Source organism: Hippoglossus stenolepis, chromosome 14 (assembly GCF_022539355.2).
Source record: "Hippoglossus stenolepis isolate QCI-W04-F060 chromosome 14, HSTE1.2, whole genome shotgun sequence".
In the NCBI taxonomy this organism is placed as follows: domain Eukaryota; kingdom Metazoa; phylum Chordata; class Actinopteri; order Pleuronectiformes; family Pleuronectidae; genus Hippoglossus; species Hippoglossus stenolepis.
Genome location: NC_061496.1, coordinates 25,537,093 through 25,560,525, shown reverse-complemented (window position 1 = coordinate 25,560,525; position 23,433 = coordinate 25,537,093). Strand labels below are relative to the sequence as shown.

The 23,433-nt window shown below is 40.3% G+C and overlaps 1 protein-coding gene across 1 annotated transcript in view; it reads left to right on the top strand.

The window, feature by feature from the left end:
• The window catches only part of LOC118121298 (inactive N-acetylated-alpha-linked acidic dipeptidase-like protein 2), a 162,823-nt gene that overhangs the window by 52,204 nt on the left and 87,186 nt on the right, over window positions 1-23,433 (top strand). The gene's annotated exons all lie outside the window — the stretch shown is intronic.

Below are 23,433 nucleotides of genomic sequence, written 5' to 3'. Positions count from 1 at the left end.
TGAATTAGAAACTGTATGATTCATAAATATGCCTGACCGTGTTAGGGGAAAGTCCTGTGTGCATACATTAGCATTGACTTAGTTGCATTTAGGCTGAGCTGCAGTAGTAAAAACATCAGTGCATGACCCCATTTCCAGGAGTGCTTCATTTCTTTTTATGAGACTTAAGGAAAGCTGACAGAGACATACATATATATAAATACATATATGTATATGTCAATATGTCATAGGGCATATATTGCTTTTTTCTTGACTTCACAAAATGTATTAAATGAGACACAACATCATGTGCACATCTTCCCCAATCCCCAAATAGCCACAGAACAATTTCTTTAATTTAACAAAAAGGTATAATTGTAATTACAATTATGGAAACACAAAGGGAAAATAACCTATTCCCTTCTGATTGGACTAAATTTCAAATTAGCAAACAAACATGGCTATCTTGAAATAAAACGTTGGAATAATCTATCGAAAAAAATCAATTCATCAAATTATATTCACTTAACTTCTTAATTAACCAAAAACAGGAGGAAATGTGGTACAAATAAAGTAGCAGTCCACTACTGTCGAACAAATACTAACTCAATGAGTTAAAGCAGGCAGGTTAAAGAACAAACAGCTGGTGATGTGGAAGGTTGGGAGAGGAGGAGGATGTGCGTCCCCTTGCAGCTATACAGCGCCACCTTCGGTCTTCTTATACTCTGTGATGGACCAATCCGCTGAAAGGACTCCCCGTAGTCCACCAATCACGATTCCGTCCTGGCACAGACCTGTTTCCATTCATCACACACTCCACACGCATGGCAACATGCACCAGGAGAGAAAATCACAAAATAAAACAAAGACAAACAATGACCACAGTCGTAACAGTGATGTTTACCAAATGTCTGTTCTTTTAAAGTAACAAACAAATATTAGTGCCGCAGCCAGCATCTATCATGGATTATTGCTCATGCACTGATGATGTTGCAAACCCCCCGGGGTGTTGATTGTGGCCTCATTGGTTTAATTACATGTATTTGTCCGAGATCATGTACAAAAGCATTAATCTCAAAAAGGAGAGTTGCTTTGTTCCAGATTTAGTTGCTACTTACCCTCCATCTGTCTCTGGGCAGGTACAAACAAACCTGTGGGAAACATCGAAGCTGAAAATAGGAAATTCATCTTCTCTTTAATTGGCCCACTTCCATCTCTACAGCCGATTAACTTATGTAGCCTTACAATTAGGCTCTGCCATCTGTCATCTTAAATTATATGGCTGCACCTGAGAAATGAGTGAATCTATCTGTAGAGCATCACAACCATCCAAAGAAGAATGTATTGTTGCCAATACTGTTTTTATATTGAATGTCACTGTTGCAAAAGGACAGGTTCCTTATTACTGTCAGGTTGTGAGACCATCAGTTTTTTTATCACATTAAAGCTCAATCAAAACATTATCTAAGTTTTGCCAAAACTGTCAATTTCAATAAAGGTGTCTCTTGCAATAGAATGCATGTGCCAGTTTAAAAAGTTAAAAAAATATTTCTGCATCCAGGGTCAAAAGTAGAAGTGAAATGTATCATTGAGGCCAGTCAGGACTCACATCCTTCCCTGAGATGCTTGAGAATACAAACACAGGTGTGTATCTTAGATGATGAACTCAACCGGAAGGTGAGTTCATCATCTAGTAGACGTAGAGCATATGACCACACTTAATGAGCTGCTCACATATCACTTGAGCTTGCCTCCCTCTCAGGGGCGTTGTCTTGTATTTTGGGTCCAATGAAAACTCATCACATTAGGCCCCAACCATCACAGGCCATGCTAACCTTAAAAAATATGACATGTTACAGACATGCAGCCTTCTGCAGTAGCACTTGTTGCACTGCATTTAAAGATAGCGACTAGAAAATTTGCTTCCCACGTTATCTAGGTTGTGTAGCTGTAAACTATGACACCAGTGTCGTCAGAATTACGCCTGGGCCACACTACCTGCATGTGCCGCAGAATGGCTTTTTCGGCGTCTGTGTTATCAGATAAGAGTGTCCACACTGCCTGCGTGAGCAGTGTGGCTCTGTTGGTGTAGCCGTGCTGCTCTTCTAGAGATTTGGGGTCTTGCCTATTTTCTCTGTGTGCAGTGCGTGGTTCACAGCAAAATGGGTATTGAAAATGATCTTTCACCACGTTTCAACAAACAAATATTTGCAACACTTCCTGTACCCATTTCAAAGTAAAAGCACTCCAGCGTTTCTGTTGACCAAATCCATTCATTTGTTTTAAAGGTTCAGTGTGTAGGATTTAGTGACAACTAGTGGTGAGGTTGCATGTTGCAGCTGAACACCCCTCACCTCACCCTCCTCTTCCAAACATGAAAGAGAACCTGTTGTAGCCTTCAGTTGTCATTAAAAACTCAAAAGGTCTTTAGTTTGTCCAGTCTGGACAATTGTAAAAAACATGGCAGCCTCCGTGCGAGGACCTGCTCCCAATGTAAATATAAAGGCTTCGTTCTAGGGTAAAGAGAACAACAATTCGTACAATGTTTACACACTAGTGAAAACACAGGATTATTTTATATTAAATTTCTTCCGATAGATGCACAGCAGACGTCCTGCCTGTGTGAACAGCTTTCCAGATTCACACTCATGAGCGGTTGTTTTGGTAGGGGGGTGTCCACCTTTGAGTAGAGGAGTAGTTTTTCAAATATATATATATATATATAGGTGTTGTTACATAGAGAAGCCCCAAACGATTGACTCTATTACAGGCACTGAGGGGTTCAAGAGGATTTGAAACATTGTGTTTCTCTTGTGTGTGTCTCTAATGATGATAGGTCCATACTTTGAATGACCTAATGGGCCATTAGTTTTTCGGGTCCATGCCAGTCACAAGCCCTTAGAAACTTCAGCCCACAACAGGGTGTCCCTGTCTGCCCCACAATACTCTCCTTATCTACAGGGACCTCTTTATGAACTACGGTTGCATTATCTGAATGTAGAGACAATTATTGTTTGTCACAGAAATGTGTAGCATTGTCTATACGGTATGTTGCACTGATTTTTAAAATAGGCTCACTGTTGGGGCCAAAAAGGTAAGCTGAGAGCTAGATATATCAGCACCTGCTTACATAATCATTATTTAATGTTTTTGTGTCGTTATGGTCACAACGAAGGCCATAAATGGAGCTCAAAATAGAAAAAGAAAAATCAGAGCTGTCAATTTGTGGAATATTTAGCCCAGTTTACCCTCAGTTATTTTTAACAGTCATATATGTCGTATTTTTTAGATTCATACTGTATTAGTCATAACGCTCACAATTTTTTTTTTACTTACTCTGAACACATATTGTGTTCTGCTCTTTGCTTTTTCTTCTATGACACATTATCAGTACTGTCACGGTGAGTGGTTCTTATTTTAAGCAGTAGTGAGCAGAACTGTGACACTCACCCGATTTTTAGCCTTTCCCCCAAAAAAGAGGCCCGCTGTATTCAGACCATGAAATTTGGGCGATGGTGACAGTAGATTTTGAAGCAGATTTAGCCAGGAACTATAATATTATAAGCAGTTTATGTACATGTTATAAATTAATGACATTTGAAATATCCACAGCCGACTACAGCCCTTTGTTGGGGTTCATCCCCAGGCACTGCTGGAGGAACCTGCAAAGTGATCTGATGAAATCGTTTCATCTTTGCTTTTATGTCATGGAGAGATCAGAGGTCTTACAGCCTGATTCAGTGGTCTTGATCCATCAGTGGGTGAAAGTTTGAATGGAAATCAGATTTGTACACAAGTTTTGAGCATCTGCCCCTTGAGTGCACTCGAATGGATTACTAGGAACATAAGATGAATTGAGTGATATTCTTAGTAAAAACAAAAAGGGCTTTTTTTTTAGGGCTGACACAGGCAATAATAAGGCGTGTTTGCACCCTGAACTCATTAAGGTAATCTATCTGAGCCTGTACATACTGCCTCAACCACATGATCACCTTTAGAGCAATTTCTGCCTCTGTTCAGCATTGTTAATTATGCCAAACAGACCTTTATATGCGATCTACTGTGTGTGTAATTATATCCATTCATCCTCATTTGACCAGTAAACAGAGTCGTGGTGCTGGTAATGTGTCGGGAAACCAGCAGATGTTGTGTAGCAGTGCCACAGCGTCCATGACAGGAGTGTGGTTCGTCGAACATTTGTTTTCCAGTGTAGCATCTGTTTTTTCTCACTCCATGAAACTTTTCCTTGCTGCGCAGTCATCACACCAGCCTGTGATTATTCACACTCTGCAATCATTTTACAAAGTTAGTTTTGCTAATGAGATGAGATGAGTCATCTGCAATTTCAAACCTGTTTAGTGCACAAAAGTTTATATCCACACTATTAAACAATGGCATGACTTGAAGACAGTTTGGCAGATGAGCGATATAACCATCATCTCGCCATAATCATTCATCATGAAGATGCACACGAAGAGCTCCTCCCGTGTGTCTTTCTTCCCCACTGTGCACCGAAATCTGGAAGTAAGATTTCATCCTGTTGGAGCCAGGCGTGGGAGTCGTCTCTGACATATGTCATCTAGCAGTTGCATTGGCTTTGGGGACCTGAAAGGAACTTCAGACAGGCTGTGAGGTGTGAGAGGAATACCTGACATCCCCTCATCTTTGCTGCTCTGTGGTTCCCGGCCACATTCAGGTGCAGGTGGGGATAGCATGGGATCAACAGAGCCAGACGGATCTTCTTTTTTGACACGTCCATGTACTCTATTTAGACTGGAGGCCATTACTGTTGCTCTCTCTAGAGACAATAATAGTCCTCAAAAATCTGAGGACCATAGCTGTGACACCTGCCCTCCTACTGCCTCTGCACATCTATAGTCAACAGTGTGTGGATGAGACGCGTTCTCAGGACTAGTAGGAGTGGACAAATTGGGTTTGACTGACAGCTCAGTCTTAGTTGTAGGACACTGGACGTAGGAGTGCTGAGGGGGCTGCAACCCCCTATTTTCGAAGGGCTATAATTGCAAGCCCAAAACATTCAAAACAATTTAAGAAAATGTCACATTTTGTTTTAGCATTTTGAGATTAGCATAGTAGAAGCCAGAACACATTTTTCAAATAAAATAAAAAATGTTTGATTTCTGTGTATTCTGTGCATCTGACACACAAATGTCAAATGTGTTGTAAGTAACGTGAGGTGCAAATTGAAAGGATCACAGAATTTAGTGGTGATTCTACTGGGTTAGCTGTAAGTGTAAACTGTTTTAAATCTTATAAAACGTTGTTGGTCATTCAAATTGTGTTGTTATGCTGCTGTACAGCGTTAAATATGACACCACTGCCAAATCTGACTGACTTCCAGTGTCCCTGCTTGTTGACCTCTTCTCATTCTTCTGCAACATCATAAATTCTCTCAATATTTTCCACCCTTTTTCAACCTGATCAGGTCTAATCAGCCAGATGAACTAAAAACTATCTCTGTGAGTGTGTAGAGATTTTAAACTTTTTTTGTGCTGTCTGAAATATAGCAGAGCATAAAAACACAGCTCTGCAAAATGAGTGGTTTTTAGTAGATCCAGGTCAACAACAAATTATGCATCCTTGGCTTTTTATTTAATATCTTCTTCTGTGCCATATCAGCAAGAGCTATAATTATCTAATATTAGATTTTAACCCATGTGCCAGTAAATTCTTTACAGGTTGGACAGGCTATAATTCAAATCCTGTTGACGAAAGAAAGAGAAGCCACAAATAATTGCTTCTATTAATTGACTCCTTTAAGTCAATGTGACCCATAAAATGAGTTCTCTGTGGCATAAAAAGACAACACAGTGAACCAGCTTCTGCATCTGCCCTCACCTGTTTAATATGCAATTTCAATTTCCTTTTTTTGGGGGGGGGGTTGAAAGTTAGTTTTCACTGTTTCCCTCAGATGTGAATGCTGCAGGTCTCAAGCGTTAAGCAGCAGCGTAAAGCAGCGTCTGCAGCTGATTTACACAGGAAAAAAAATGCTTAATGTCAACACAGTTATCAGCCTGTCTCACTGTAAAATAGACTTAACTGCAGTTAGGTCCTGTATAGCTTGCTTTTTAACTTTGTCGTAATATAGGATAACCACCGTCGAAGAATTCATTGCCCCCCCGATGATAAAGCTGGGTAGGCAGGCGAGCTGTAGTGTGGTGCAATGGCTCAAAATAGCTATGCAATGGTAAGGCCGGCCAAGCTGGTGACACACTTAGGAAATCCTTCAATGACCAGACTCATTTTGTCTTATTCCGATTCGGCCACTCTGAGTAGAATGAGTCCTCCACAGGATGCAGCTCCGGAATTGGGACAAAGCTACAGGTACATTTTATTGCACCACTCCCTGTTGTGACTTATGGACCCAAAATGTATTTCTCTGATGGTTAATGTGTGAGAGCTTGTGTTACTTTCATTGTCAGATAATCTAGATCTTCCTGTGTTAAGTACCAGTTGCAAAGATGCTTTTCACCCCCCCAGTGTCATTCAGCATTACCCCAGTTTTCTACAGAACAATTGGCCGAGGAGTGAAAAGTAAGACACACATTCCACACAGTGCACATCACTAAACAAGTAATTTACCACACGTGTGACAAGATGCTTTGAACCTGGTAGCATTTCCATCACACCACTTCAGTGCAGCACATCAGGTCTTAATTTATCATTGGCTCTGGCAGCAGAAATATCGTTTTATTACACCAATATAGGGTGGCATTCAAATGGTGTTCCTCAGCCGCATGTCTGCGCTGTGAAATACGGTAAATGGAGTCTTGTTAAGTGGCAGTAGATACCTGTCAGAGCCTTCAGCCTTCCTGGAAGTCTGAAGCTGATGAGGAATGATAGAAAGATATTACATCTGCATCCCACTCTCCCCTGCACAGCTGCCAGGCTAAAATCCCCATTGGTGCTTCAAGTGGTTATGATACCAGGGGCAGTCATGCAAGCAAAGGCACATGAACACACAGCCATGTGCTTGCATGTGTGCATGCTTCCATCTGACACATCTTAGATGAGACAATTCCATCTAGGACTTTGCAAATGAGGATGAGTGAGCGTGAGAGGGCATATGAATGAAACCTGTGGAGAGGTGGGAGGCACCAGAGTGAGAAGGAAGAAGCTGCAGAAGTAGGATGATGGGTTGTTAACATCAATAAATCATTATCTTTTAAATTTGAGACATTAGCACAAATTACTGTACGTCTTTGCCACAGTCTCTAGAGTCCTGTACACTGCATGTTTTATTTGGATTTAGATGCATTATTATATAACACAAAAATGGAAAATGAGCACTTTACCAACCAAGTCATTGGGGCTTTGTTTTAGAGACGTTAGAAAACTCCTTCAGAGCCACAGAAGACGTTACAACTCGGTTCACAGGCTGAGAAGTAATCCATGTGTGTGAGGGTCCCTTTAACCCTTCATACATCCATCCATTTTCTCTCACTTCCTTGGGGACAACGGGCAGGGGGACCCAGGCCTAAAGTAAAGGATTTTGACTAAATTTCACAGGTACAGCTAATTTCAATTTCTCTGCATGTCTAAGGACTATGGTGCAAAAGGGGGGGAAACCCATGCAGAGAAAGCATACATGTATAGACACATTTAAGATAAGCTGATTTATTGGTGGATGAGCTGTTTGGTCCAATAAACCCTGCTTAAGAAGATCATCAGCCCTTTCTGTACGTCCGATACTTTACTTTGCTTTCCAAATACAGAAAACTGCTACCAATCCTTTCATGACACAGCTTTTTATTCATGAAAGACTTTATTTATTATCTCCTCCATGTAATAGCTTCTGAGTCACCACTTGAAGTTCGAGATGAGAACATGAAAATATACTTTTATTCTGATTGGGTCAAGGGTAATTTTCAGATGACTGTCCAGCTGAAGTTGTACTGCTGAGGAGAGGAGAGTCTGAATGTGCACATTGTCCTCAGCAGAAAGGCTGTAGGTATCTACAGAAATAGAAACTTATAGAAACTTTTTACAGCTATGGAAGTATAACATCTTTGCTTGTGTTTTCATGGGATTTATTGACCATACGAAAAAGCAGAGAATATTGACAACACTGAGGGGCGGCTGTTGCTCGGGAGGTAAAGTGAGTCGTCCACTAATCGGCAGGTTGGTGGTTGATTTCCAGGCTCCTGCAGTCTGCATGTAGAGGTGTTTTGGGCCTAATGGGCGGAATGAGTGATAGACAAGCTCTAGATTAAGAATCAATGAACGACTGTGTGTGTGAATGGAATGAAAGTGAACTGTAATGCAAAGCCCGGAGTGGTTGTCAAGACCAGAAAAACAGTAAACCAAGTCCTTTCAAATATAATTGGGGTGTGGCTAGACTTCAAAAGGGTCCATGACTGACGGGATATTTCCTGTTGCATCATTTCTGTTGATGTATTAGCATCCAACCAGTAAAATATGAAGAAAATACTGCACTCTGTAATACTATAATAATGTGATTCTGTAAACTGCACTGAATTTACCAAACAACAGACCAACCCTTAGCACATGTCTTTCCACCCCGGTGCTACGTTATTCCTACTTGAAACATCACTGCTGGAGACGTAGCTGTCACTTCTCCCTGCTGCCAACCTGACGTGCGTCAAAACCCCGCTGAACACAGTCTTACACTGAATCAGCCTCATCTGAGAGCATGTGTGTCTGACTGTGGTTTAAAAAAAGCACTTGCCAGATGTTTCATCATTCCTACTTCACTCTGAAAACAGACTGTTTTAAGCTTAAACTCACAATGTGCTGTTACAGCTCAGATTTGTCTTATCTGAAATCCAATATGGCTTTGAGTTACAAAATGCCCATTATAAAAAGTGGTAAGCAGAAAGCTCAGAAAGGTTGAAGATGAGGTAAATCATTTCCATTCCTAAATCTTTTCTCCTGATCCACTTATCCGTATTGCGTATCAGTGCTTGGAGGTTCAAGTTTTATCTTCCCTCAATGTAAGTGTGAGTATATTGAATATTCCAGGCACAAATAACTGTACTTGCACAACCTATATTTTTCTATTGTATCTTTTAAAATGCAACAAAAAAGGAAACTACACAGCTGATGATGTGTCCCTCAAATCTGCCAGTGGTCCCTGACATCTGCTTCTGTTTGGCAACTTATCATCAAACTTGTGCAGCAAACCTCCAAATTTACAAATTATATTTACCATTTTGTCCTATGTTTTAAACTATCAGAACTCCTATTTCACCTCAGTGGCAGTTTGCTTGAATGGTCATGTTACTTTGCTTCTCTTTTTCAAGCAAGATAAAAGTGACAGGCAAGGCCTCACTTCTTTGGTTGGCCGGCAGAACATGTAAGATGACGGCGATATGACCGGCAAAGGTAACTGAGCTAGAATGAGTGGTTTCCAACCTTTGCATTGATTATAACACAGCACTGGTGTGAATACAGTAGTTCTACTTGGCAATGCTATCGAGAAGTAAATGGTGCTTTTAGCTATCTCCATCTGCTACAGGACCCATTGCCTCACACGTCCCATTGGCCTCTTAAGAGCACTCTGCATGGCTTCCCTTCCATTTGCATCACTCCATGTTTGTTGACAAGTCCAGCGCAGCCTAACTAATTTACGCAGTAGTAGCACTGACACGAAAATAAACCCAGTGTAAGTGCAAAAACCCTGTAATCGACGTTATAATTCAAATAACATCCAGACATCGATCACACAGGTATAAAAAGGGTCTCATGTACACCCGTTTTTCTCCGAAAATCGGATTCTTTACCTCTTACTTTGTAATCCGGCATCATGAAAAGAAACCACATCCATCTTCCTCTATGCATCATGTGGATTTCCCCAATCCCCTTCATAGTTTATTCCCTGTTCTTTCGTAATCCCATATTCTGTTTCTTGCTTTTGTTCTTCGCCCTGGCATCCACTCCTCTTTCTCTTAATCCTCAGTATCTCACCCTTCATCTCTCGTCATCTGTGCGGCATGTATTCTGTCTTAACCGGGAGGATTCTGCTTAACTCCAACCTTAAGCTGTCACAATTCCACATTTAAATAAAAGTCAAGTCCAATTTAAAAGAACCATCCATCCATCTATTTTTGTTTTCCCTTAAAATATCCTCCTGCGCCTTCCAAGGCTATGATATATGCTATGAATCCCATATAATAAAGATTAATGTCAGCCCAATAAGGCAAGTAAATCCTATTCTGCAAATAAAAATAGTAGGCAAACTGATTTAATGGTTTACCCTCCACTGCATCCCTGAGTTATTAATCTTCATCACTCTTCTCTCATCGTTGTCCTCCTCTGTATCATCCCCTCTTCGTGCGTCATCCACACCACTTCAGTCGTAAATGAAAGGTTCTCTCCGTCTTTCTCTCTCTCTGACTTTCTCCTGCTTCAGCAGCACCTGACTCTCTCAAACACACACACACACACACACGCACACACACACATTCTCATACACACACTCAACAGCTGTTCAGTCCAATCAACTGGATTAGAGGGTTTAGTATCAGTATCAATTACCTCCTCAGGAACAAACAGTGCCAGAAATTGTCCCTAGCAAAACTCCCAGACCGTCTGGAATCCAGAGGGTATGTTTTGTGTGTGTGCTCTTTAGAGGCATTCTTCATTTCATGTTTCAATTTACTGAAACATTTTGTGGGCTGGGAAATGATCAGTCTGTCAGGGTCTGCATCTGTGATTCCAAAGTATTTCTTAACTACTTTCCCCAGATAGAACTTGTAACTTCAATATGGCAATCAGTACTGGATCCATCTTTTATACATAAAGTAAACCAGGTAATATGCCGTGTCATATGTCAAAGGATTCAAATCATTGATTGGATAGATTCGTACATATAAAATATTCCATTAGCTTGATCCTTATTTATTTCTTCTTTTCTTCGGTTTGATGAACCATCTCTCTACCTGATGCCTCCAAGTGGGATCATTAACTATTAATGAGTTCTAATCTAATGTGATTTATCTTTATAAATAAGCAATGGGTTGTTGATAGTTCATTAACGGACAATTATCCAGATTGGTGGTCCCAGATGAGTCCACAGCTATTTAGAAAATAAACACAGATAATAAGACAAAGGAGAAGAGGGTAGGTGACGAGGAACAAAAGGAATAGCATGTCAAAGTTGAAGAAAATGATGAAAATGAAGTCTAAGGTGATGACGTAAAGCTTAAAGTTATTCTAGTTTAAAAATGTAGAGCAGCAAATGCATTTTCAAGGAATTGTAATGCCCATATTTGACAATGTTGATACGGGGATGTATAAGTAAAATGTTACAATACAATGGGCCTCATTTAAGAAGCATTTTCTAAAACATATGAGAAAATGCGTGAGGCGTAATCACAGCCCCTTACCAAAGCACAGGCGAGAGTCAGGCTGTGACTCCTGGTCTCTGGTGACATTGACCACATCCTGGTGACTCTGCTGCTGTTATTAAAGGTAGTTCTTCATTCTTCAAAAACATGTATGCCTTCAAACATGATTCACTAAAAAACATATTTGCTGTTTTTGTTGTATACAGAGACAGTTGTATAGTGGGTTGTTACAGTTTGTTATAAATGTTATCAGTGACCACATAATATATATATAATTATTACATTTTATATAGTGGAGGTGTAATGCACTTCATCTCTGACCATTGTAGTTATTATGGAAACAAACATATGTAAGATCTGACCTTTTATTTTTTAGCTGTCTTAAAAATGACAGGTAATTACATCCAAAGATGACCTTGAAGCTCTTGTGTAACTGAAGTACAAACTAAGTGTGTATTAAGTCATTTCTCTAAGTCAAGGTCCCATTAAAAGGAAAGGGAAAGGCAAGCCCTCTCTTTCCACTTCAAATTCGATTTTCTTCTTGTGTGGATCTGTATTTAAAATATAACCCCATCTTCACCTAGTTAATATAATTTAGTGACAGTGTGCAAGTTGAAGGTCACATGACTGTTTGACCCAGCCACCAACATTTGCATGCTTTTCTGGGCATAATTAGAGGCATATGAGAGGCTTGCACGCACTTTCACCACTTGGACTATTTCCACATTTGTGGCTGTTTATTAAGAGTCTCCTAAAGTGTTGCTGTATGCGTTCTACTCATATTAGTGACTCAGGACTCGTCAGCAGCATCTTACCATGCAATCTGGAGTAAGATGATTTTTCCAGTCACTGTGCAAGTAAACCCTAAATCTTTACAATTTATGAGATATCCACACACGTTTTGATGAAAGTCCTTCCTAAAGACCAATCATATCCTTGTACCTCGCTATTAAAGCTCTACTGTGACATTGTGTCCACTGTTATGAAACAATCTTTTTAAGGGAGGGTCCCAGTGCATGTTTGTATCTTGCCCATGCAATACGCACAGGTCCTCAAGGATGCAGTTGTTACCATGCACACTCTCACCGTTGGTTTAACCCTATTCTGCTGCCAACTGGTGGCAATCAAAGACTGTATACGCAGATGGATGACGCATCTACACCTCGTCCCAATGTGTAAAAAGCGATGCCATCATTTGGAGGCGTAGTCTAATCGTGGTAGTGTGGTTGCATGTGGTTGCACAGCTGAGTCCAGTTAGCAGTTAGCTACTCACTCACATGGTAAATAACCGAGCTGCCACACAGACCAAGAACAGACGAAGAGACCAACACGTGCATGCACAGAGGGCTCCTGTGTTTCTGTGCAAGAGAGATTACGGGCACATTTATGTTTGATTTATTGAAACACTTTTGAGGTACTGAGTCTATATAAGTTGTTTGGATTTGGGTTGAATAAAATGTTAACTGGTGAGTGGCTGTTGTCTGGCCGTGTGCGGGGAGGCCCACAGAGGAAGGGTCTCTGTGGGCTTTTCTCTGTCTGGCAGCTTTATCTGCCACTTTTAACCAGGGCAGTGAAAAGCTAACTGGACTCAGCTGTGCTAATAAAGCCCCTGGCACTGCTGGAGGTGTTCTGAAGAGTCGCCTCCACATGTGGGGTCTGACCAACACAGCAGCCATCCTCTGATAGAGATGTCATGTTGTCAATTGGTTTTGCATACAGTCGTTGGTGACGATAAATAAATTCAATGGCAAAAGCAAAGAAGTAGAAGACTAGACTCAGCAGGCAAACATTGCTGAAAATCATAGATTGTCACTTAATAAGGACGTACCTCTATGTCCTTGATGTCAAAGAATGACAGTTTGTTAAAGGAGAATGTTGGAAAAACTCTGAGATACATGAGGCCTTTCAATAACAAAATAAATTAACAATTAAATAAATAAATGTGCAGAGAAAATAACATTTTATCAGAGGTTTTACTGAGGTTATTAAATAGCCGCGGTCGGGGAGGAACATCCAACAGGTTTGTTACAGTCTGACTCATCGCTCTTTAGCCTGTTGCAGTGCATTTTCAAGTTCAAGTGGGCGCAACTGCAGGAAATAACAACTCTCTACCTCTTGTCTCTAAGAGTCAGCTCTGTAGATGTATCTCAAACAACAACTTGTTTTTTAAATTATTATCCTGTTTGGAATTACATAACCATATTCACATATCGAATGTCCCTAAATGGGAGAGACAGGGTATGAGGGTATGAGGCCACTGAAGTTCAAACCCATAACCCTGTGGCTAATTCATGACTCGGAGCGAGGCTGGCAGATAGTAGCATGGATCTCTCTATCCCCTTGTGTCCATGCAACCCTTTTCTCGGGTTGAGCTTGCTTTGAATGTGTGTGTGTGTGTGTGCATGTACGAGCAGGTATACATGTACATATACAGTCTACATATGTGTTCTCATGCATGTACGAATCCATCTCTGGTTCACCAAGCCTCAAGCCGTGCCATTCCGATGCATGTCTGTGCATATGTCTGCATGCTTGTTTGAGTAGGTATTTTTGCGTGTGAATGTGTTTTGTGTAGTTATATACAGGATGCAGGAGCAGGCTTTACTGTGGGTCCTTTAGCCGCACTGTGTTTCCTCCCTCACATCCAGCACAACGAGTCTCATAGGATCATACATGACTGAATGCATACAAAATGCCCGAGTTCCACTGCTGTCTGTGAGCGTTGTCTCGTCACACAGCCCTAACTCGGGCCGACAGGCTAACATGCGTCTAATTTGGTACACCGGAGGATGCAGTAACGCCGGAAGTCACTAGAAGGGAATGTGCAGACACACATTCACCCACATGGCCACATTCGGAAAATTCAGCACATATGCATTTCTTTATTTAAACTCTTTCTTTATTTAAATATATGTTCAACCCAGATCACATTACATCACAGTTTTCAGATACTGCATGCACTGAGTAGGACACTTAACTTGTTGGTGCTCTCTTGTGGAAACACTATGTAATGAGGGTGCTGTAAATGTGCTTCAGGCTGCAGTATTTCATATTTCTGGATGATGAACACATATAGAAGTATCACCAACTTTGCTTTTCCCAATTTTAGAATCTCTAGGCTCATTCTGGTGGCAACTTCACTGTTGTTGGTTTTACTCTCACTGCTCTGATCATGCAGCTGTTTTTTGAAGAAAAAAACTGAAAAACACCTATTTCACGACCTGCGAGAACCGAATGACAGACTCAACATTTGAAAATAGTTGGAAGATAGAGGAGGATTGAAATACTTGAACTCGGGCACAACATTCAAGTGATGCAATGTTGCGAAAGCCAGTCAGCGCTGAGAATGAAACTCACAGGGTGATCTAACCCGCAACTGGTTGGCTTCAGGTAGCGATGGAAATGATAGTTATACATAGACAGCTCCTAGAGAAGCCAGTGAAAGTCCCCCAGCCATGTGCTCCTCTGGATGGTCGTATGGAGCCACTCACGATGGTGCTGGCTCCTCCTGCATTTCCACAACTGGTGCAATGCAGCAGTTGCAGCAAATAAGTTTGATCACCACAGAAATGAACTACGTGACAATGGTGTTGAAAAGAATGTAGCGTTGTAGTGGACATTGCATGGGTGTGCTAAAGCTAGCAGAGCATTTCAGAAAAACATGTGAGCCTGCTCTTCAGTTTGCCCTGTTGACCTTGAGAGTAAAAAAAGACATAGCCTACTTCGAGATTCCAAACTGTTAAACTTGGAAGAAATCTGCAGCTCCCCCCAATTTTACTGTCAGGAAATTAGCAAATGTGTAAACAGTAAGGATCATTTCAATGTGTATGATTGTTCAAATTGTAAACTACCAACATGGAACGCCATTGTTGCCAGTTACAAGTAAATCACTTTGAAAAGCATGGCATACAGTCATCTCAATTAGGTTAATATTTCCTCCTAGTTGACCGCCCTTTTCACAGATTTGATATTTCTGCCATCTATCACCTGCACTGTAGATAGTTTAGGCCTCCTTTAGATATTTAACTTTTTGGCTGCAGCAAACATTAGTGTTCTGAAGTCTGATTTAATTGAACTCAAGTTGAAAAGACCTCAGGTATTCAGGGAGCTTGTTCCACAGCTGGGAAGCATAGAAACTCAAACCTGCTTCACTTAGCTTGGTTTTGATTCTGTGAACACTGAGTAAATCTGTCCCATATGACCTGAGGGGTCTGCATGCTCCATAGAATACAAATACATCAGAGATGTATTTAGTGCTGTATCAGGCTAGTAATAGGATTTTAAAGTCTATACTTTGACACACAGGAAGCCAGTGCAGTGATTTAAGGACTGCTGTGTAATGTGCTCCACTTTCTTAGTGTTACTGAGGACTGTGGATGAGCTGCGGCTGTCTGGTTGATTTTCTTACTAAGACCTGTGAAAGCCATTTCAATAATCTAGCTTGCTGTAAGAAACATATTAAAAAGTTTTATGTATCTTTAGACAAAAAATGTTGTTGAATTGTAGGTCAAAGTTTTTAAAGAACCATAACTACCACATGTCTGGCTTGATTTGTATATTTTAGAGTCATGGATTGTAGTTGAGCACTTACAGTTATTTGGGGCAAGTGACACTGTTTTGAACTGATTCTGTTTAGTTGGAGAAATGTCTGGCACATACAGTGTAGTCACCTGCTGCTAATGTTGTGTTAAGTTGTGTGTCATTAGCTTAATTATCATAAGAGACACTGGAATATTCCATAATCGGAGCCAGAAAGACCACGTAGATGTTAAAGGGATAGTTCACCGAAATTACCATTACCTACTCACCACTATGCCGATTAGCGTAAAAGGCCACTGTTATCTTCCTATGAGGTGCATTCATAGACCCTCGGACACACCATTGTGTTGCTACGTCCACTAGCTAAGCCACTGGCAGTGGACTTTGAGGCTTACAACACATTGTAAATGACCTCGTTTGAGTCAAATGTGAATGTCTGGGCTGGCAGACACTTGGATGACACCACACGAGCAGTATGGAGGAGTGCTGTGTTTTTTCTATTGTTTTATTTTGTCTGAAGAAGGACTCACCCTTGACTTCAATTGTATTGGATTCTGCTGCAAAGTGTTTTGTGGACTCAAACACTTCACCCACCCCTCCATCGGCATAGTGGGGACAAAATAATGAGTGAGTTTTTGGGGAACTATGCCTTTAAATATATCAGTGTTTGCGAACATTTAATTATTCATGGTCAGTTGTGGGAGAGTGACAGACATTTAAGGATAGTAAAATGAAACTAGGCAATGTCTATAAAAGTGTTGTTATTCAATTTACAAGGTGAATAAAAGCAGATAAATTGTACTTCACGCACAGACCAAGCAGTTACTATGTTGTAAATGTGCTTTAGCATAAGTCCCATCTACTTTTACAGCCTGTCGAGCACTGTCATAAGGTCAACTGTGTCAAATGCCGCACCAAGATACAGTTATACCAAAACCAACATCAGTCTAAGTGCTGTGATAGTCAAAATCCAGACTTAAAAGCATTAACACGACGGTTTTACACCAAGAAATAAATTAGCATCGCATCAGATAAACTACGGATGGTTTCCTCAGTTGAACCTTTTCCAAGCACCCTGAAAGCCAACGTCCTGTCTCTTTACCCTCCTGATGAAAACCAGTCTGCTCTGATTAGTCAGCCGGCCAACTCTATTGTGATTAGACACAAAAAAGAAAACTGAAAAAGCACAATATATCAACTTTAATAATCTCAGAGAAATAAGACAACCCTGCCCTTTTTAGATCCATGTTATAGATTTGAAGTATCTAAGTATCATAAGGAACCTGAAGTTTTGTTTCCTGCCACCTGCATTGAGCTATGTATGTAAAACAATATATATCCAGTGCTGTTTTGTTTTAAACTTATCTAATTGTGGTGTCAGACTGCTCATGACAAGTATCAGGAGTTTGGTTCAGTTCAGTTTTCCAGAAAGGGATTTAAAGGGACTGTCTCCCTGGGGAAAGAGTTTATTTTGAGAATTTATTTGAGAATGTTTCCATAAAAACTATTTATTTCTCTTCACGATGTATGATTGCATTACTATGATATTATTATGCAGTTGAACCATCATCTGCTTGATACACTTCTTGGCAGAAAATCAGAACACTGTTATGGATTTTTTGGGTAAAATTTGTTTAGCAAGAAGACATCACTGCTGTTGCTGGCCAAGTTTAATAGTTGTATGCATTACTTTATGTGCTAACCTTGAGTTCATCTTGTTAAAACCGTTCGTGCATATTTCACTCTTGGCTTTTTTCCACAGCCCAGAAACACAGTAAGGAGCTCAGGACCTTAACCTGCATTTTGACTGTAGGAACCTGATTTGGTTCTTGGACCATAGATCCTGACCCACAAATAGTCCCTGCTCCCAAGGTAGTAAGTGTTAGTTGGTATTACAACAAGCCATATGGTATTCTCAAAAATGAACACTGTGCTGAGGGGTATACAGTTTTATGTTACCATGGAGTAAGTGGGGTATGCTGTTGGCTAAGAGCCGTCTGTTCAGATTAATCTGAGTTATGACTCTGAGGAGTCAAATTTTTCACATAAATTTAAATATTTTTAAATCTGTTTATTGCTTCCTTGAGCTATGTCCCAGCCACAGCTTTAGATCCAACTGCTGTGTCGGCAAACGTTTTGAATCAGCAAGCCAAACTACAATCATGTTCAAAATTCTCATTTATACAACATACCCACCTTCCTGATCACTCTAAAATAATGATGTGTTTCACAGAGAAAGTGGGCAAATAAAGGAGAGCCTGATGTGCAAGTAAAAAGCTAGTTGTGTCTAAGCTAATTGTGTGATTACATGATAAAGCACAAAAAAGCAATCAGAAAACACTCAACAGATTGTTGGGGCCAGGCAGACAGTTGTCTCGTCTCAATGGTGCTCAATGTTTTTCCTGCTCAGCATGTGTCCTTTCTAAAATGCATATGGGCATCATCCAATCAAAATACAATGAATAACACAATGTTCCTTTTGTCTAAATCTTAATGGTGTGTTAGGTTTTTTTACAAGTACAAACAGATTTGCAAGCTTTCATTGTCGTTAGGGAATATTTGTTGAAAATGGCAATATGACAGAGAGCATTACGTTGTTCAAATTACCCATCTTCTCTTTGGAGGTAAAAAAAACAAGCCAGATAAACTGAAATACTGTTTAAACCAGAATTGGGCCACATTTAGATGATCAGTGTAACAACATGCATCATTAAACTATATGTACTTTGCGTGTGTAGATCATAAAAAACAGTTAAATTGTCTTAATTTAAGATTTCAGATGTAGCATTCTTCATAACATTCACTCTTGTTATCTGCTCATAGAGGGATTTTTTGTAGTAAATCGAACCACATCTCTTGAGCTGTATGTAAGCTCTGCAGCTGTATTATTACATTACAACCTGCCTCACCTGAACGCTCTGGAGATTTCTGTGTTGTTATGAACCTGTTGAGCAGAGAATCTCCTGCTGTGTTGTTCATATATGAAAGGCAGACTCCAGAGGAAGTCCAGACCCAATTGTAGGGACATCCTCCTGAGGTCATGTCTGACAATAGCTTTGGTGTTGTCATCTTGCTGAGACCTTATAGACTTGATACTAATGTAGCTTTTACTCACATGATCTATTATCATGAGCTGGACAACTGATACTGACTGTGCAGTTCATACATGTAACACAAGAGCTACTGTATTGTGCTACTGTGACATATAGATTAATATTCCTAAATGTTTCACTGTTTGTAGCATCTCATTATTACTACTGAGAAAATAGTTAATACAGAGTTGGATGTGTGACTTGATTTGATTTGTTTGAGTCTATGGTTCTGTATAATCGAATAGCTACCATTGTGAGGTAGTAGTCTTGGCAGTGTACTGCATTAATGCTGCATAGATGTGCAGACTACAATGGGGGGGTGTGTAACACTGTGGGACTCTGCAACAAGTTCATTGTTACCAATGATGAGAACAAGTTATTTCTTATTCGTTCTATTCCCATTGTAGATTGAAGCAGACACTGGCTTGCTGATGATACAGCCTTCATTTACAACATCGCCTTGAATAAAAAGTGAATGGACCCCAGCTTTGATGTGCTACCAGTTGACTTTGGCCATCTAGATGCTCCCGGTGGTGAACTAACTAGACAGCTGGGAGACGAAGGGGACAAGATGTGGTCTAGATAGAGCACGGTAGAGAGAGGGAATGAGAGAGACAGAGAGTTTGTACTTACTTTGGGAACCCCAGGAGAGTCTAAATGAATATGTCAACACACTATTGATCCAGGCGCTGTCACTACTATTCATTATCTTGGCCCTCCTACCTCTTGTTCCCAGTCTCTCCATCTTTGGCTCTCATGCTGTCAAATCCAAATTTGTCTCATTTCTCTCTCTCTCTCTCTCTCGCTCATATTATCTCTCGCTCATATGGTGCCCCCAGGTATAATCAAATAACTGTCACAGAGATGGAGTGTATCTGGAACTGGGATACAGTTCAGTGTATGTGTGTGTGAATATGCTTTTTTTTAACCTATGTCCTCACAAAAGTAGTAAGATTCTTAGGAAGTTGATTCATGGAAAGGTCTGGATTTAGGGTTTAAAATGAGAACAAGGGCATTTCAGTCTTCTGTTTTAAACATACTTTGCTGTGATAAGTTTAGACTGCATTTCAGAGACCATGTCAATCTCATACTTTCTTTCAATTTACACTTCCTGTGCTCCATCATAGAAAAACTTATTTTTTTGGGGATCTGGAGAACAGATCCTACAAAGACCTCTCTTAGGCCCTGTTTATTACCATGCAGCTTGGGGGATCCAATCACAAGTGGACAGCTCTGATCAGTTCACACCTGGTATTAGTCTGAAGAAATAAGGCCCCATTCAGACCTTGTATTAAAATCCATACTGAGATAATTCAGGTCACAAGTGAACTGCCTGAAGTTAATCTGTTCACCCCTCTAGTGTGTCCTGAAGGTAACTCCTCTGACCACTTGAGATCGGATCTCACTTCTCCATCTATATGCAAATATTCATGTACATCATTCTGTTTGCAAAGACCAAACAGTGATGTTTTTACCCAGTCTGAAAATACATGTGTGTCTGTATATCAGAGAGAGAGAGAGAGCAGAGTCAAGGTGAGGTTGAGTGAATCAATGCTTTGTGCACAGCTCTACAATGGATTCATATTTGGCCCATTTAAAAGAAATAATAGTGATGACTATGTTGTGACTAGTGTTGATGTTGGCCACAGGTGACCACAAACAAAATAACGTATGAACACTGAAAAGCAAAACAATGCTGTTGATTCATTGTGAAACTGTAGCGGGTCAGAGGACGTCCCCTGAGTAGACAGTCCTTCATGTGGCCGAGGACGCTTTTGTGTTCACACTGCTTAAAGAATGTGGCCACCTCCGAATGTGGTGAGTGATCGAATCTCAACGCATCCTCAGTGCATCTTTGGTGCATTCACACAACATGTGGCCTTTGTCAATGCCAGGTCTGAATGGGGCTTTATATACAATGATACATATTGTTGTTGAAGGACCTTTCATGTTTCATTGTGAATGTTTTTGTGCACAAAAAAAGCTTCATACAGATTGTTTGATTTGGTCCCAGATCCAGAGTTTGGTTTTTCATCCATATAAATCAAACTGACTTGACTTGAAATGTTACCTACATATGGATTACATAATAAAATACGTGCTTTCTACAATACCTAGACATGGCAACTACAGTATGATTGAGTTAAGGGAAAATAAAATTTGGTTAATGTATGCTTGGATTTTGACAGCGGAAAAACTTGTTTGAGGCTGGGCTTGAAAATATATGAAACACAATTAGACATACCAATCCATTACCTTGACATTTTACCCTGCACCACGTTAGCTAACACTTGTTTGATATTAGCATTGAACATCAGCATTGTCCATAAATCATGAAGTGCTGCACTGTCCAACACTGATGACATTCCTTGTGGTATAAACTGCGGTACGAGCCACTGTGCAGAGATAAACCATCCAACTAATTCCTGGATTTAATATCCTCACTGATACCTGAGGGCAACAAACACATGGGGCCAACATCTAAAAGAATAGGGGCTGTTTTCACAATGGAAAAAAGATGATTTTTGGATTAATGAGATTAGAAGTTTGCATTTAGAAAAAATAACCCGGTTCCTGCTGCCTAATCAGCCATTAACTCCCTTAGAACCTGCTGCACTAATTCCAACACCACAGAAGAAGAGAAGGAGAGAGGGCAAAGACGAGACATAGTGGGATGAATAAAGAAAAGGTGGTGGCAATGAAGAATGTGAAATGAGAAAATGCTGCCATATGAAAAGGAGGGAATAAGAGATAGGAACTGCCTCACAGAGAAAAGTCAGTGAAGGTTTGTTAAGTAAAAGCAAAGGACATATGATTCAAAAGAATCCCGAACAGTCGGTAGTGTTTGGTATCAGATCTGGATTCTGGACTGTGGAGCACCCAAGGATTTAGCTCCCCACACTGCCTCCATCTGGTTTCATCTAAAATAACTCCAAATGTTGTCCCTGCTGATTTAACAGACCCTGCAAACTGTAAAGTGTTGAGTCAATATTTGAGGGTCGGAAACGATTGATCTGGAGGGTAGCAAGGTCTGAACGGTTTGGATTAAAATATGATATTGTAATTTGTTTGCCCTAAGCGTTGGCAGAAAAGCTCTCACAAAGCTTGCAAACCATTTAATTGTCATCCAATCGAGGGAAGCTTTCAGGATCATACAAAATGATCCATTGCATAATTCCTACCGTGGAGTTGCACTGTTTTCTGTACAGACATAGCCTCCTTCATTGTCAAAGTAAACATGTGTTTTAAAACAACCTTCCCAAAAACACTTAGCACAACTTCCAGGGTAGATTTTGAGAGAAGTGACGTGGTTGGAAGCTTTAAAACATTTCCAGACGCCCTGCTCCTGCTCTGTTTGACCAAACCAAAGAGATCTACATCTTATTTACATTAAACTCTTAAAGCGATATTGTTCAACCGACACGCATCTCTCTCTGCAACCAGCCTCTCATATTTTGAGCATGTCGCTTTGAGCATGTGTGTCTTTGAAAGGTGGAACATGATGAAATCTACCAGTTGTATTTGTTGTGCCCTGCCTCGGGTTACATGTCTAATTAATGATAAGCACCGAGGGTAACTCACCGCTGAGTTTTTGGAGTCTTACTTTAAGAGTCTGTTTTACTCTGCCTGCTGCTTTAGAGTATTCTGTTTTAGACTACCTTTATAGTTTGTGTAAATAAAGTCAGTTACTTTGCCAAGTGCTCGTTATTTTGTGGTTTAATATATTCTACACTAGAACTCTACACTCTCTACACTAGAGTGCAGAGAGAGTGCATCTGTGTGTAGTTTAGTGGATCCTCTAAATGTTTTATTCTAATACAAAAAAATAGTTTACTTGAGAGTTTTTAAGAATCTGAACCCGGATTTACATCTGCACTGATGGACATTATCATCATGGAGACGTGATTCTTGGCAAGTAAGTTATAGCCGTCATACCTGACTGGACAACTGACTTTAAAAGAGACTATAGCATATATTACACCACCAACCTTTGTAGTTGACTTGATATGAATGTAAAGTCAAAGGAACATTTTGACATTGGGCTACCTCACTTTCTGTGTGGTGCTTCCAGGTGTCTCTTCAGGTTTGTGTCTTCTTCCCAGTGATATTGTTGCTGCAGGGTTTCTCTCCACACACTTACTTGTTTCTCTCGGATGTGTTATATTTCAAGTGGGTCCAAATGTCAACCTGTTTTGTTGCTGTCATGTTCTTTTCCCTTGACTATGTGTTATCTGATCTCATACAGCTACAGGGTTAGGTCTGGGTAGCACTGGTGGCGATGCATTGTATTTTCATTTACCAAAATATAGAAATCTGAAAACATTAATCATGCTTTAGTTATAAGGAGTATGGTCTGTTGGGAAAAATTAAATTTAGCTGTAATTACATATTTTTACAGGACCGGGTCATGCCAGCAGGTGAGGTGCCAAACCTCTAAACCTGGTTTGGAATTAGTTGTTTGATTGGCCTGTGGTATTGCTGCTTCCAGCTTT